A 13,757-nucleotide genomic window follows, 5' to 3' on the forward strand; every position below is an offset into this window, starting at 1 on the left:
TAGCGCTTTGCATTTAGGCCAAAAAGTTCAACTTTGGTCTCATCTGACCAAAACACCTTCTTCCACATGTTTGCTGTGTCCCCTACATGGCTTCTTATGCCTGTCTTTCATCAGTGGCTTTCTTCTTGCCACTCTTCCAAAAAGGCCAGATTTGTGGCGTGTACGGCTTATAGTTGTCCTGTGCACAGATTCTCCCACCTGAGCTGTGGATTTCTGCAGCTCCTCCAGAGTGATCATGGGCCTCTTGGCTGCTTCTCTGACCAGTGCTCTCCTTGCTCGCTCTGTCAGTTTAGGTGGACGGCCATGTCTTGGTAGGTTTGCAGTTGTGCCATACTTTTTCCATTTTTGAATGATGGATTGAACAGTGCTTCTTAAGATGTTCAGAGCTTGGGATATTTTTTTATAACCTAACCCTGCTTTAAACTTCTCCAGAACTTTATCCCTGACCTGTCTGGTGAGTTCTTTGGTCTTCATGATGCTGTTTGTTCTTCAGTGTTCTCTAACAAACCACTGAGGCCTTCACAGAACAAGTGTATTTATGCTGAGAGTAAATTACACACAGTAGGACTCTCTATTAACTAATTAGATGACTTCTGAAGGCAATTGATTGCACTGGATTGTATTTAGAGGTATCAGAGTACAGGGGGATGAATACTAATGCACACCACATTTTTCAGATTTTTATTTGTTTAAAATTTTGAAGACCATTTATCATTTTCGTTTCACTTCACAATTATGTGCTACTCTGTGTTGGTCTATCACATAAAATCTCAATAAAAAACTTTTAAGTTCGTGGTTGTAAGGTGGAAAAATGTGAAAAAGTTCAAGGGGTATGAATACTTTTGCAAGGCACTGTATATGCCGATTCCCCGGTCGGTACACCGATCGACGTAACGGGGGGATTGGAGCGAATGCCGGAGGCATGCGCGCACAGATCAAGTGCGCATATGAATCGAGCGGAATTCGGTACGCTGCGGGGTACACACTTGAGCCACCCAGTTACAGATAAAGCATACCGATGGCACTATTAATGATACATGCGAGAGAACGAGAAAACCCGCTACACTCAACCATTTTTTTGTTTTTTTGTGTCTGCATTTCGTCTGCATTTATCGCCTGCTCGTCTTTAACTTTGTTCTCTTGAATGAGATAATGAAACGAAGTTCCACTGGTGGAAATGGCAAAAGCCAAACTACGAAGAAAAAATATCAGAAAATCACCAAGATAAAGTTCGGATCGTCCGTCGTGATGGTCGCCAGGACGAATGGCAGACTATTTTGGACGGCAGCAAGACAACCCTATATCTGACAAGGTTAGATCACCAGACGAGACATTAGATTCTAACCAACTTGTCTGACTTTTACTAACTTAGACTTGGAATATTATTAGAAGAACATTATCATCAGAGGGTCTACCATTGGCAATTTATAATAGTCATTATTGACATTAACATTGACTTTAGGCATCTTAAAGTTTGGTCTATAGTCACTGGATTTGTCTAGATCTGTTACTATTACTAAGATTTAATTGACACAAAATGTGGTGAATCATCTCATCTCATCATCTCTAGCTGCTTTATCCTGTTCTACAGGGTCGCAGGTAAGCTGGAGCCTATCCCAGCTGACTACGGGCGAAAGGCGGGGTACACCCTGGACAAGTCGCCAGGTCATCACAGGGCTGACACATAGACACAGACAACCATTCACACTCACATTCACACCTACGGTCAATTTAGAGCCACCAATTAACCTAACCTGCGTGTCTTTTGACTGTGGGGGAAACCGGAGCACCCGGAGGAAACCCATGGGGAGAACATGCAAACTCCACACAGAAAGGCCCTCGCCGGCCACGGGGCTCGAACCCGGACCTTCTTGCTGTGAGGCGACAGTGCTAACCACTACACCACCGTGCTGCCAGGTGAATCGTTCATATATATATATATCTATATCTCTCTCTCATCTCATTATCTCTAGCCGCTTTATCCTGTTCTACAGGGTCGCAGGCAAGCTGGAGTCTATCCCAGCTGACTACAGGCGAAAGGCGGGGTACACCCTGGACAAGTCGCCAGGTCATCACAGGGCTGACACATAGACAACCATTCACACTCACATTCACACCTACGGTCAATTTAGAGTCACCAGTTAACCTAACCTGCATGTCTTTGGACTGTGGGGGAAACCGGAGCACCCGGAGGAAACCCACGCAGACACGGGGAGAACATGCAAACTCCACACAGAAGGGCCCTCGCCGGCCCCGGGGCTCGAACCCAGGACCTTCTTGCTGTGAGGCGACAGCGCTAACCACTACACCACCGTGCCACCCACTATATATATATATATATATATATATATATAAAACAGGGCGGCACGGTGGTGTAGTGGTTAGCGCTGTCGCCTCACAGCAAGAAGGTCCTGGGTTCGAGCCCCGGGGCCGGCGAGGGCCTTTCTGTGTGGAGTTTGCATGTTCTCCCCGTGTCTGCGTGGGTTTCCTCCGGGTGCTCCGGTTTCCCCCACAGTCCAAAGACATGCAGGTTAGGTTAACTGGTGACTCTAAATTGACCGTAGGTGTGAATGTGAGTGTGAATGGTTGTCTGTGTCTATGTGTCAGCCCTGTGATGACCTGGTGACTTGTCCAGGGTGTACCCCGCCTTTCGCCCGTAGTCAGCTGGGATAGACTCCAGCTTGCCTGCGACCCTGTAGAAGGATAAAGCGGCTAGAGATAATGAGATGAGATGAGATATATAAAACACTCGCCTTCGCGCCTATGGCGCTCAAACTTGTCTCCCTCCGAGCTACTCGCAGAAAGGGAGATTCTCCCTCTTTGCAATTTCCCAAGTTGGAGCCTCTGAACGGATGATGGATGGATGGATGGAAATTGTAATGTTTGTGTAAGATGTGTGAGCTGAATCTGAGAGTGCTGGCATGATTATTATGGTCGACTGGGGGGGTGACTAGACTCAAACACAGGGCCGGTACGCTAGAGGGCAGTATGTGCCTCCGATTGCGAAAAGAGTCGCAGAGGAAAAACCAGGTGACCGGAAGTGTACTAGTCTCCGGATCTGTTCAAGCTAAACGTTTTCGCGTTTGCAGCGTATGTGAGGATACTAAAATAGTAAGTAAAATATTTTTTAAAAAATGTACCATTGAAATATTAATAAGTATTTTTCCTCCACAATAGATAAGTAAATAAAAATTATGCATGAAAGCGTAGTTGTGTTTTTCATTCGCGAAATATTTCTTTTTTTCCGATTCGCCATTTTTCCCCTGTTAGCATGAACAGGTTTGATTAGCCAGTTGAAAGTCTTGGCATTGTGGCAGTAGTGCATTTTGTAATGCACAACAAACCGCACTTGTTGATAATTGCGTATTAAAAATGAGCGCTAGCCTTTAGTTCTATGTAATCCGTCTGTTAGCTAACATCCTCCTCCTCGTCTCTGAGAGAGCTGGCTTCTGTACGGTTCCACTTCATGTCTGTCTGTGGAGATTTACACAAACGTGGCAGTTTATATATTTATTCAGCTTTCTGTCCATGCAGCATCTTCCCCTGGCTTCTGTCTGGAATTTCACCCAAGCAGCACACATGCATCTCTCTTCACATCCTCCAGCTTTACAACAAATAACATCTCTCACACACAAAACAGCAACATTATTCCTCTGTCTTTTTACTTCCATCTCACTTTTCTGTCCATCACCACATTTGGTCCATTCTTAATAACCGAACTCAGTGCTGCTGGTTTCAGACGGATCTCTCTGCACTTGGACTGAAGTCGCATCAAACCTGATTTGTGTGAATTTATAGCTGCAGAAAGTGAACAATGTGAAAAACACATTGTAAATAAATGTTAGATATCATGTTCGCTGTGTTGGCTTTTCTCAGAAGCTGTAGCTGATGTAACAACGAGGATCATTTAAAGGTAGACTGCCTTTCAGATTTTAAGTGGAGGTCATAAAAAGAATTTCCCCGACACCTGGTTATTTTTGTTTAGTGGACTGAAAGCTACTGAATTTGAATCACAGACTTCCAATTTTATTAGGATTTTTTTTCTAATAGAGCAATTAATGAATTTAGGGCCATGTGGCCCTAAATTTCTCTTCTATTTTTGCCTGCTTCAACATGATTCAAGATATGTCATGCATCATGTGGTGGGCTTTCCCTGTTCCCACAAGGCATTGTGGGATACAAATTTGAAACAGAACAATGGCGGACGCGAGAAGAAAAGAAGTTGTGAAGGAAAGGAAACACAGGACCAAACTAAAAAATATCGGCAGTCAGCAAGCACCTCAGTGTGATCAGCTGTTTGTTTAGTGACAATGATGTAACTGTCAGTACATGGTCAAAGGTAAACCTGCGTATGCGCACACGGACTTCCTCTGTCTGCTTGACTGCGTGAAGCAAGCGATTTCATGCACGTTATTTGCTCGGGAATCTCCTCAAATTAAATAACTTCCCAGCCACAGAATGGCCTGATATTTTGTGAGGTATCACAGAAATAAACATATGTCATGGTGACCATATTTCAGAGGGAACTAAATTTCACTGATTTTATGAAATCGAAAGGCCGTCTCACTTTAAACGTGCTATAGTCCATATTTTTTATCTCTTCAAAGTACGAATGTGTAAAATTATCTCCAAAAGACTTTAAAAGTTTAAGGCATTGTCTTAGAGCAAGTGTATTACATAGCTGGAGGGGGAAAAAACAGCAAACTCATTTTGGAAATCTGCCCTAGGTTTGAAATATTTGTATTTCAATTGGCCTCTTGTCAGTCATTTTATAGACACGCCCCTTCACATCCTCATACATCATTATGTGGAGAATTTTGCATGTTTATAGAGTTGTAACTTGGTTTTCAGGCAATTGAGTGCACTTGAAAGTTATTTATTCCTGTCCTCAAGTTACAGTGGTAGCTTTATTTAACCTAGCATTAGGGGTGGGCGATATGGGCAAAAATAATATCTCGATATTTTTTAGGATTTTAACGATACCGATATTTTGACGATATTTAAAAAAAAAAACACTTGCTTAAAGGTTACAATAATTACAATGACTAAAAGAATCATTGCAGTGACACGTATTTAAGGAAAAGCCATATTTATTTTCTTAAACAACTTTAAATTAATAAAAATGAATAATTCAATTGACAGTTCGTAACGGCAGCAAACATTCCAATCAACCGTCTCTGACGGCAGTACGGGTCTGCAAATATCCCGCCTGTTCCGCTGCCAACAACCAATCATATGTCGATCTGAACCAACAGCTTTCCAGTCATCTTGCAGCTTCGTGCTCCGCTGTCCCTCTCCTGCCGTTATAGAAGTACTGCGCCTGCGCAGTGTCAAAATAATCCACGAGAAAAGTGGATTTTAAAGCTTTTTCTGAGTCATGAGAACCAACCTAACACTCAAGTATAATCAACTTTTCATGGCGATTTCAATCATATGCTCTTCGCGACCGTTAGTTTTCACAGAGTCCAGTATTGATATCTCCCCATTCATGTTCAGAGGGTCTGGTCTCACTAATCCGAAAAAGATGCCTCAAAGTGGCCGGCGAGTGCGCACTTGGCCTGATAGGAGCCCGTCACAGCTTCTTCTTCTTTGTTTTTTTTCCCCCTCAAAAAAAAAAAACGTAAACTACAAGTCAAAGTTTTTCAGTATAACAATAATAAAGAAAAATGTGCTCAATTTAAAATGTATTGAAACTATTCGAAATCGGCTGATCGGTTCATTCATTATTATCCGTGAGTACAGAAACACTAGTAATAATTTCTGGATCATTGCTATAAACGTGGACTAATATTTCTTAGGAACCAATGGGTTAATGACATGGAATGAACCAACCGACCAATCGCATTTTTTCTTCAGATGGTATCTGGGTAAATCAGCAGCTGTCTCAGCCAATCACGTTTTATTGCTGGACGGGATCATATCACGACATCTTCCGGTAGATACCCGAAATCAGCTTTGTGCATTGTGAGGCCAGCGGAACAAAAAAAAAAAAAACTTTTAATATGCTGAGCAATGTTTGATACATTTTGGAAAGTTGTTTTGGTTGCTTTATAGGTTTCTTAGAATATTTAACTCGTCACGTCTGTGCTGCTGTCCTGGGTTGCTAGAAACAGTTGTGTTGCCCTGGCTTGGCGTATAAAATGTGCCTGCCCCCCCAAAAAAAAGCAATTCAAGGCCCGTCCGTCAGTCCGTGTCTGGCGCCGGGTCTGCTCCGCTCTGTATTGATTTTTGGCGGCTTAATTAAAAAAACTCGATAATGCAAAATTACACATCGTCAAAATAACATTCACGATGACATCGCAGACGATACATATCGCCCACCTCTACATAGCATACCAATTCCAGTTGAACCACCCTAAGTTTTGGAGGCAGAGGTATGTGTATATCAGTGGTAATGGTCACGTATTCAGTGACTTAAAAAAATCATTCAAATCTTATTCAGCTCCATCCAGTTAACCATTAGAAACCTATTTTTCACAAATCTTACAACCCTGTTTACAAAAAAAAAAAAGTTGGAATGCTGGGTAAAATGTGAACAAAAACAGAATGTAATGATTTGTAAGTCATGGAAACTATATTTAACTGAAAATGGTGCAAAGGCAACACATTCAAACCAGGAAAATGTATTGGGTTTTTTTTTTTTTAAGTACATGCTCATTTTGAATTTAATGCCCACAACATGTTTCAAAAAAAGTTGGGACGGGGCAACAGACCACCTGTTACAACATCTCTCAACTAATGAGGTTAATTAGCAACAGGTCAGTAACATGATTGCAAGGCTTTCCTCAGAAAAAATATCATAGCAGTGCTACTGATGCCGAGCCCAGCCCAGAGGGCCCGCTGCTGGGGGGGGGGTCCGGGGGCATGCGCCCCCAGAAAATTGTGAAATTAGAGACTTCAAATGGTGCATTCTGGTGGCATCTGGTGCTGAATTAGGCACAATTCACCATTGTTAAATTTGCTGTTTTTTTAATCTTGTCAAATATGCAAGGGGCAAAATTTAAAGGGCAAAATTAGATTTGAAATGAAAACACTTCGTAGCATGTCTCTTCATTTTCCAATTCCAGGATGCCAAAAAGAATTGAGGTCAAATCATGCAACAGCACCATCTAGCTACCAGTGACAAGAACTTGGTTTTATGTATGGTTGCGAATGGCAGTCAGTGCACACAGGAAAACCCTTCATTTTCACTTCTGGGTTGAGTACCAGGATAGTCTAGACCTATATACTATAATATCTTCCTATTTCTATAGCTGTTACTCATTTTCAGAGGGGAATAGGAGATATTTAGGTGCGGAAAGTACTCTACATTGTTCAGTGGGTTTTTTTTTGTTTGTTTGTTTGTTTTTTGGTGTGCAAGTGACACTGCGGCATGGACGTCGCACAGTGTGGCAGAGTGCCATGTATCTGCGCTTTGGGGAAAGCCCTGTGATTGGGTATATTTTTAAAAAAAAGCATCCCAGGGAGGCTGAGTCTCTGGGAAGGAAAGATGTGGAGTTGTTCACCACTTTGAAAGACTGTGTGGGCAAATATTCCTCAGTATAAAAATTGCAACGAATTTGGAGACCACATTGTAACAACTTTGTGGGAGTAGTCAATGAGGAACTGGAAACAGGTGCTGTAATTCAAGGTATGCTTGAACTTTATTGACACTTTTCAATGACTTCTACTACTACTTGGGTACACTACACACATGCATGCATTACAGAGTGTCACAATTCTCTCTCTCTTGCTCCTGGCTATCTGAAAGACACAGAAACACATGTTAGTAGACAGTCAGGAATTAGACACAGGTGTACCTCATCACACATTACCTATTGGTTCAACCTGACTCCTCGCCATTCACAGCTGACGCTCGACCACTCCCTCGCTGCCGCATACCCCCACTGCCCAACTCAGGCTGGGGAGCTGCGGCTAATGCATAACCCCACCCCCTTCATGTGGTGGAGCCATTGGAGTGGGGCATAGTCGGAACGGAGGGTGAATGGGCATCCAAGCAAGTAGTGCCGGAGAGTGAGGACTGCCTACTTGATTGCCAGACACTCCTATTCCACGGTGCTGTACTTTGAGTCTTGCATGGAGAGCTTGTGGCTGATATACAGCACCGGGAGCAGCTCCTCCTCCACCACCTGGGACAAAACGACCCCCAGCTCTCTGTCCAACGTGTTGGTCTGCAAAACAAACGGAGAGAAAAGTCAGGAGAATGCAACAGCAGGCCCCCACACAAAACCACTTTTACCTGAGCAAAAGCCCGTTTGCACGGCGCCGTCCACTGGACTGGTTCTGGCGTCCCCTTTTTAGTGAGGTCAGTCAGCAGGCTGGTGACATTCAAAAAGTTAGGCACAAACTGCCTATACTAGCCAGTCAGCCCCAGAAACTGCCTCACCCCCTTTTCGGTCTTTAGGTCTTGGGCAGGTAGCAATTACTGCAGTCTTGTCAATTTGGGGATGAACCTGCCCATGACCCAAGTGGAAGCCCAGAGACCATACTTCCACCCATCCAATTGCACACTTTTTTTCGGGTTTGTTGTGAGCTCAGCGTGCCTCAGCAACCTCAGGACCTCCCTGAGATGTTGTAAATGCCACTGTCAGTCATTACTATACATGATTGTCATCTAGATAGGCCGCCGCATACGCATTGCAGAGACGGAGAATTCGGTCCATGAGACAAACGTCGCTGGAGCCCCAAACAACCCAAAAGGAAGGGTGACAAATTGGCGTAAACCAAATGGAGTGGAAATGGCCATTTTCTTTTTTTTTTTTTTTTTTTAATTTAAAGATATTTTTTGGGCTTTTTGCACCTTTATTGGATAGGACAGCGTAGAGACAGGAAATGAGCGGGAGAGAGAGAGACGGGAAGGGATCGGGAAATGACCTCGGGCCGGAATCGAACCCGGGTCGCCCGCATTCATGGCATGGCGCCTTAACCACCTGAGCCACGACGCCCCCAGGAAATGGCCATTTTCTTGCGAGATAATGGAGTCAAAGGGATCTGCCAATATCCCTATGTTAGATCCAGTGTTGAGTAAAAGCGAGCTGTACCTAACCAATTGAGCAGTTCATCAATGCGAGGCATCAGATATGCGTCAAATTTAGACACCTTGTTGACTTTTTTCTATAGTCCATGCAGAACCGGACCGACCCGTCAGACCTGAGAACCAAGACCACCGGGCTGTTCCAGCCGCTATGCGACTCCTCAATTACTCCTATCTTAAGCATAATCTGGAGTTCATCCCAAACCACATTTTTCTTGTGCTTGGGGAGCCGATATGGGTGGCTGCGAACCACCACCCCAGGGGCATCTCAGTGTGGTGTTCTATGAGGTCAGTGTGACCAGGGAGGGGCAAGAATGCATCACAGAATTTCTCCTGCGACCTACTAACCTGTGCTCTCTGGGATGGTGAGAGGTGGTCTCCACAGGGGACTGGGGTAAATTTGGGCCGCACTTTTTAGACTTGCCTCCAGTCCCAGCTCCACCGGAACCACCCCCTCCATGGTTTTAGGAGATTGAGGTGGTAAATTCGGCGTGTCTCACCTCTATCTGGACGCTTGACCTCATAGTCAGCTTCCCTAATTTGCCGTGTGACCACAAAGGGCCCTTGCCACTTGGTGAGTAATTTTGAGCTTGAGGTAGGCAGTAAAATGAGGACTTTATCTCCCGGTGCAAGTTCCCTTAGCTGTGTCCCTCTGTTGTACAGGCGAGATTGATGTTCTTGGGCCTGAAGCAAATTCTCCTGGGTTATGAGACTCAGTGCGTGGAGTTTTGCTCTCGGGTCAAGAACGTATTGAATTTTTCATTTTTGCTTTGAGAGGGTCCCTCCTCCCAATTTTCTCTAATGATATCTAAGACGCCATGGGGCTTGCACCCTTACAACAATTCAAACAGGGAAAACCCAGTGGAGGCTTGTGGGACCTTGCGCACTGCAAACAGAGGGTCTAGCCACCTATGTCCCAGTTCTTAGCATCCCCATGAATGAACTTAGAAATCATGTTCTTAAGTGTTTGGTTAAATTGTTTGACCAGCCCGTCCATTTGTTGATGATAAACACCAGTACAAATCGATTTAATCCCTGATAATTTGTACAATTTGCATAGGGTGTATGACAAAGTAGTGTCTTGATCAGTCAGGATTTATTTTGGAATCCTGACTCAGGAGATAATGCAGAAAAGTGCCTCCAACACTGCGCACTGAGATATTGCGGAGAGGCACTGCTTCCGGGTATCGCGTTGCATAATCAACTATGACTAACACAAAGCGATACCTACATGCAGATTGATCTGATGGCCCAATGAGATCCATGCCAATTCTTTCAAAGGGGATCTCCATTAACGGTAATGGGTGCAATGGCGCTTTCAGTGTGACCACTTACCATCTGGCATTCACAACAAGCCGCACCCCACCTGTGGACATCGGTGCGAATACCTGGCCAGTAGAAATGGGCCATGAGACAATTCAGTGTTTCATCCTGCCCAAAGTACCCAGCCATAGGATTATGTTGAGCCACGTGGAATAAAAGTTCCCTACGGCTTTTCGGGACCAACAACTGTGTTATCTTTTCCTTGGTTTGAGTGTCCTGTGTCACTTGATATAGCCTGTCCTTCATAATACAGAAATAAGGAAAGGAAAGCGCAACGTTAGGTTGGAAGAGTTGGCCATCAATTTATTTCACTTGGTGAGAGACTTGTCACGCGTCTGCTCCAATGGGAAATCCTCTAAGGGATTCCCCAGAGAGAGAGAGAACTCTCCACCCTCTCCATGTCATCACAATGCTGAGCTGCCAAGGACGGCCCTGGGACCACCTTTCTGGCTAATGTTGCAGCGGGATTCCCTGTGACGTATTACTGCAGAACCCACCCACTACTGTCTGTTTCATTAATGGTTTAAACCCCAGCCAATCTGTTCCCAGGATAAGTGGATGGATGAGGCTCGGACTAACCGCCGCCTCCAAGCTATGCTTTTCTCCCCAGAATTGAACAGTGACGGGCATTAGTGGATATCTCCGAACGCCCCCTTGCACACACCTGACCTTCACCAATCATGCATTTCCTGGTGCCCCACATTGAATCAGGCTTTGATGCATGGAGGTCTGATTACAACCAGAATCCACCAAAGCCTGATGTGTACCCCCTTGAATACTCAGTGACTCTGTACACTCCTGCTCAATCAGGGGAAGCCTGTGGTGCGTCAGGAATGTGAATTAGTAGCCCCACCTCCTTGCGGAAGTGCTTTCCCTCCATGCCGACAGGCCTGCCTGGGCTTGCTCCCGGTTCTGGTGGGCATGGATAAGTCCACCTGTAGAGAGAGAGGGGGTTAATGATTGCACAGAAGGAGAAGGGAGAGAAGAAACACGATGACAGACACCGGTGCGGGGAGTGGGTTTCAGGGGAATTGCTCCCCATTTCTGTAGGGTAGGGCAGGGGTGAGGAGTGTGAGAGGGAGGAGGAGAAAGTGTGTGTGTGTGTGAGAGAGAGCGAGCAAGAGAAGCTGTGGGAGTGCCTGCTCCCAGAAATGTGGTCCTCTGCCAGCCGGACCACCACGTCCAGCGATGCTGCTTGATGATACTGGACCAACATTGAGGTCTTGCTCGGCAGTTGGGTGACAAGCTGTTCCAGCATTACACAGTCGATGTCCTCCACGCTGCACTCGCCTATCCGTAACCATTGTCGGCAGGCATCTCGGAGCTGCTGCGCAAATGCAAATGGGCAGCTGACTTTGCTGTAGACCAGTGCATGGAACCACTGGCGACGCTATTCTGGCCCATGGCCAACTCGTTGCGGTATAGCCCGCTTCAGGTCCGGATACTCCAGCGTGCTGGTGACGTGGAGCTGCAAGCTGCGATTTCCCCTTGACAGGCATGGCAATAGGCGAGCCGCCCACTGCAAGGTTAGCCAAAAGCTCGCCTCCGTGACGTGCTTGAACAGCTTGAGGAAGGCTTCCATGTCATCCTGCAGCCCCATCTTAACCATCTGCACAGGAACACTGGCTATGTCCACTGGAGTACTTGGTGACTGGACTCAGCTCCGTGTCACCTACCGGTCCTTCGCCTGGGTCTTGCACAGGGTCTGGAAGCGCTGCACTTGCTTGTTGGACAGGGCAAGCAGCTCTTGGTGCTGCCATTGGAGGTTAACAGTGAGGGTCTGGAGCAGCTCCCTGACTGGTGTGGACTCCATGGCAGCGTTTGTTCTTCAGTCCCGGGTTTTGGCATCAGTAAACAATTTGGTGGGAGTCGTCAATGAGGAACTGGAAACAGCCACTGTAATTCAAGGTATGCTTGAACTTTATTGACGCTTTTCAGTGACTTCTACTACTATGTAGGCACACTCTACGTACACACGGACGCACGCATATGCGTGTGAACAATGGGGTGTTGCAGCGCGCGCGCTCTCTCTCATGTGTGTGGGCCTGGCTGTCTAAAAGAGACAGACACACGTTAATAGACAGTAAGTAATTAGACACAGGTGGACCTTGTCACACGTTACCTCCTGGTTCAGCCTGACTCCTCGCTGTTCACAGCCAAAGCTTGACCACATTCTTGCTGCCACCCACATCTATATAGCATTGCACAATATTATTACAAGATTCAGACAATCTGGAGAAATCTTTGTGCTCAAGGGTCAAGGCTAAAAACCAACATTGGATGTTATGCTATGCCATGCCCCACACTCACTCACACTCTCTCTCAATCTTCCCAGCACCATGTACATCATCTCATCTCATCTCATTATCTCTAGCCACTTTATCCTGTCCTACAGGGTCCCAGGCAAGCTGGAGCCTATCCCAGCTGACTACGGGCGAAAGGCGGGGTACACCCTGGACAAGTCGCCAGGTCATCACAGGGCTGACACGTACATCATGAGGAAAAGAACTAGTGACTCATCTCAAACATTTAGGCTCATTTGTTCCTGCCTAAGATAAAGCCATTACTGAAGACAAGGAAATGAATAGAATCCTTGTGCATATTCAGCGAATGTACAATATATGTTGTATATTCATTACAATCAGTTGTATGTTCATTGCGGTTTCACTTTCTTTGACTGATGTTGCAGTTTTTTGGTCCTTTGGAAGCATTTGAACTTGCCTAAACTTGTTCACTGAACACCTCTCCAAAATTACGTGGTTTGTCACACATTCAAGTGTTGTGGAAAATGCATAACACTCACTTCAGTTAATGAATGTTATCAACTTCATTTCCCAGTGGATGAGATCCAGTTGGTCAGCCAGTTTGCCCAGAGCCATGTCTTCAGTGTAATTTTTCTGCAGCTAGACAAAGAAGCTGAATTCTGTGATTTTTGTTCTTGGCATTTATCCTCTTCAGTTGCTACCGAGTTAAAAGAAGTCTGTTTGGAAGAATTTTTTTAAAAAATCCCCCAATATGAAAACCGTCCTTTTATTATTAGATTTATGGCCTGTTTTAGTTCACTGGCTTTCTCTGGGCGAAGAAACCTAAATTGGATTTTGATCTAGTGAAGTAATTCCATGTGCTTCTTTCACATGCCGCTTCTAAATCATCTATTTAGCGATCATGTACAATATCACTCTCTTGTTCAAATAAAAGGACACCCCTCCTGGAGTCAGAGCATGTCAAGCACTTTGTATTGTTCTGTCCTCTTCTGACACATTTCTACCCAAGTGAACTCGATTTGTCTCTCTTGTGATTTGTTATTTAAAAAAAGATTAAACTGGTTCATGCCTCTGTGGTTTTCCTGTTCTGGCTGTGATGTGCAATGCTTTCTTTCATTCCTGGTCATTTTAAGGAT

The 13,757-nt window shown here is 45.1% G+C and overlaps 1 protein-coding gene across 1 annotated transcript in view; it reads left to right on the top strand.

Moving 5' to 3' along the window:
- The first annotated feature begins 3,023 nt into the window (after positions 1 to 3,023).
- LOC132890793 (matrin-3-like) overlaps positions 3,024 to 13,757 on the top strand; it is a 49,736-nt gene continuing 39,002 nt past the window's right edge. The window contains exon 1 of the mRNA XM_060928031.1: positions 3,024 to 3,111. The gene's annotated coding sequence lies outside the window, so the exon portion shown is untranslated. The remainder of the gene's footprint in view (positions 3,112 to 13,757) is intronic.

This window comes from Neoarius graeffei, chromosome 8, assembly GCF_027579695.1.
Source record: "Neoarius graeffei isolate fNeoGra1 chromosome 8, fNeoGra1.pri, whole genome shotgun sequence".
Classification (NCBI taxonomy): domain Eukaryota; kingdom Metazoa; phylum Chordata; class Actinopteri; order Siluriformes; family Ariidae; genus Neoarius; species Neoarius graeffei.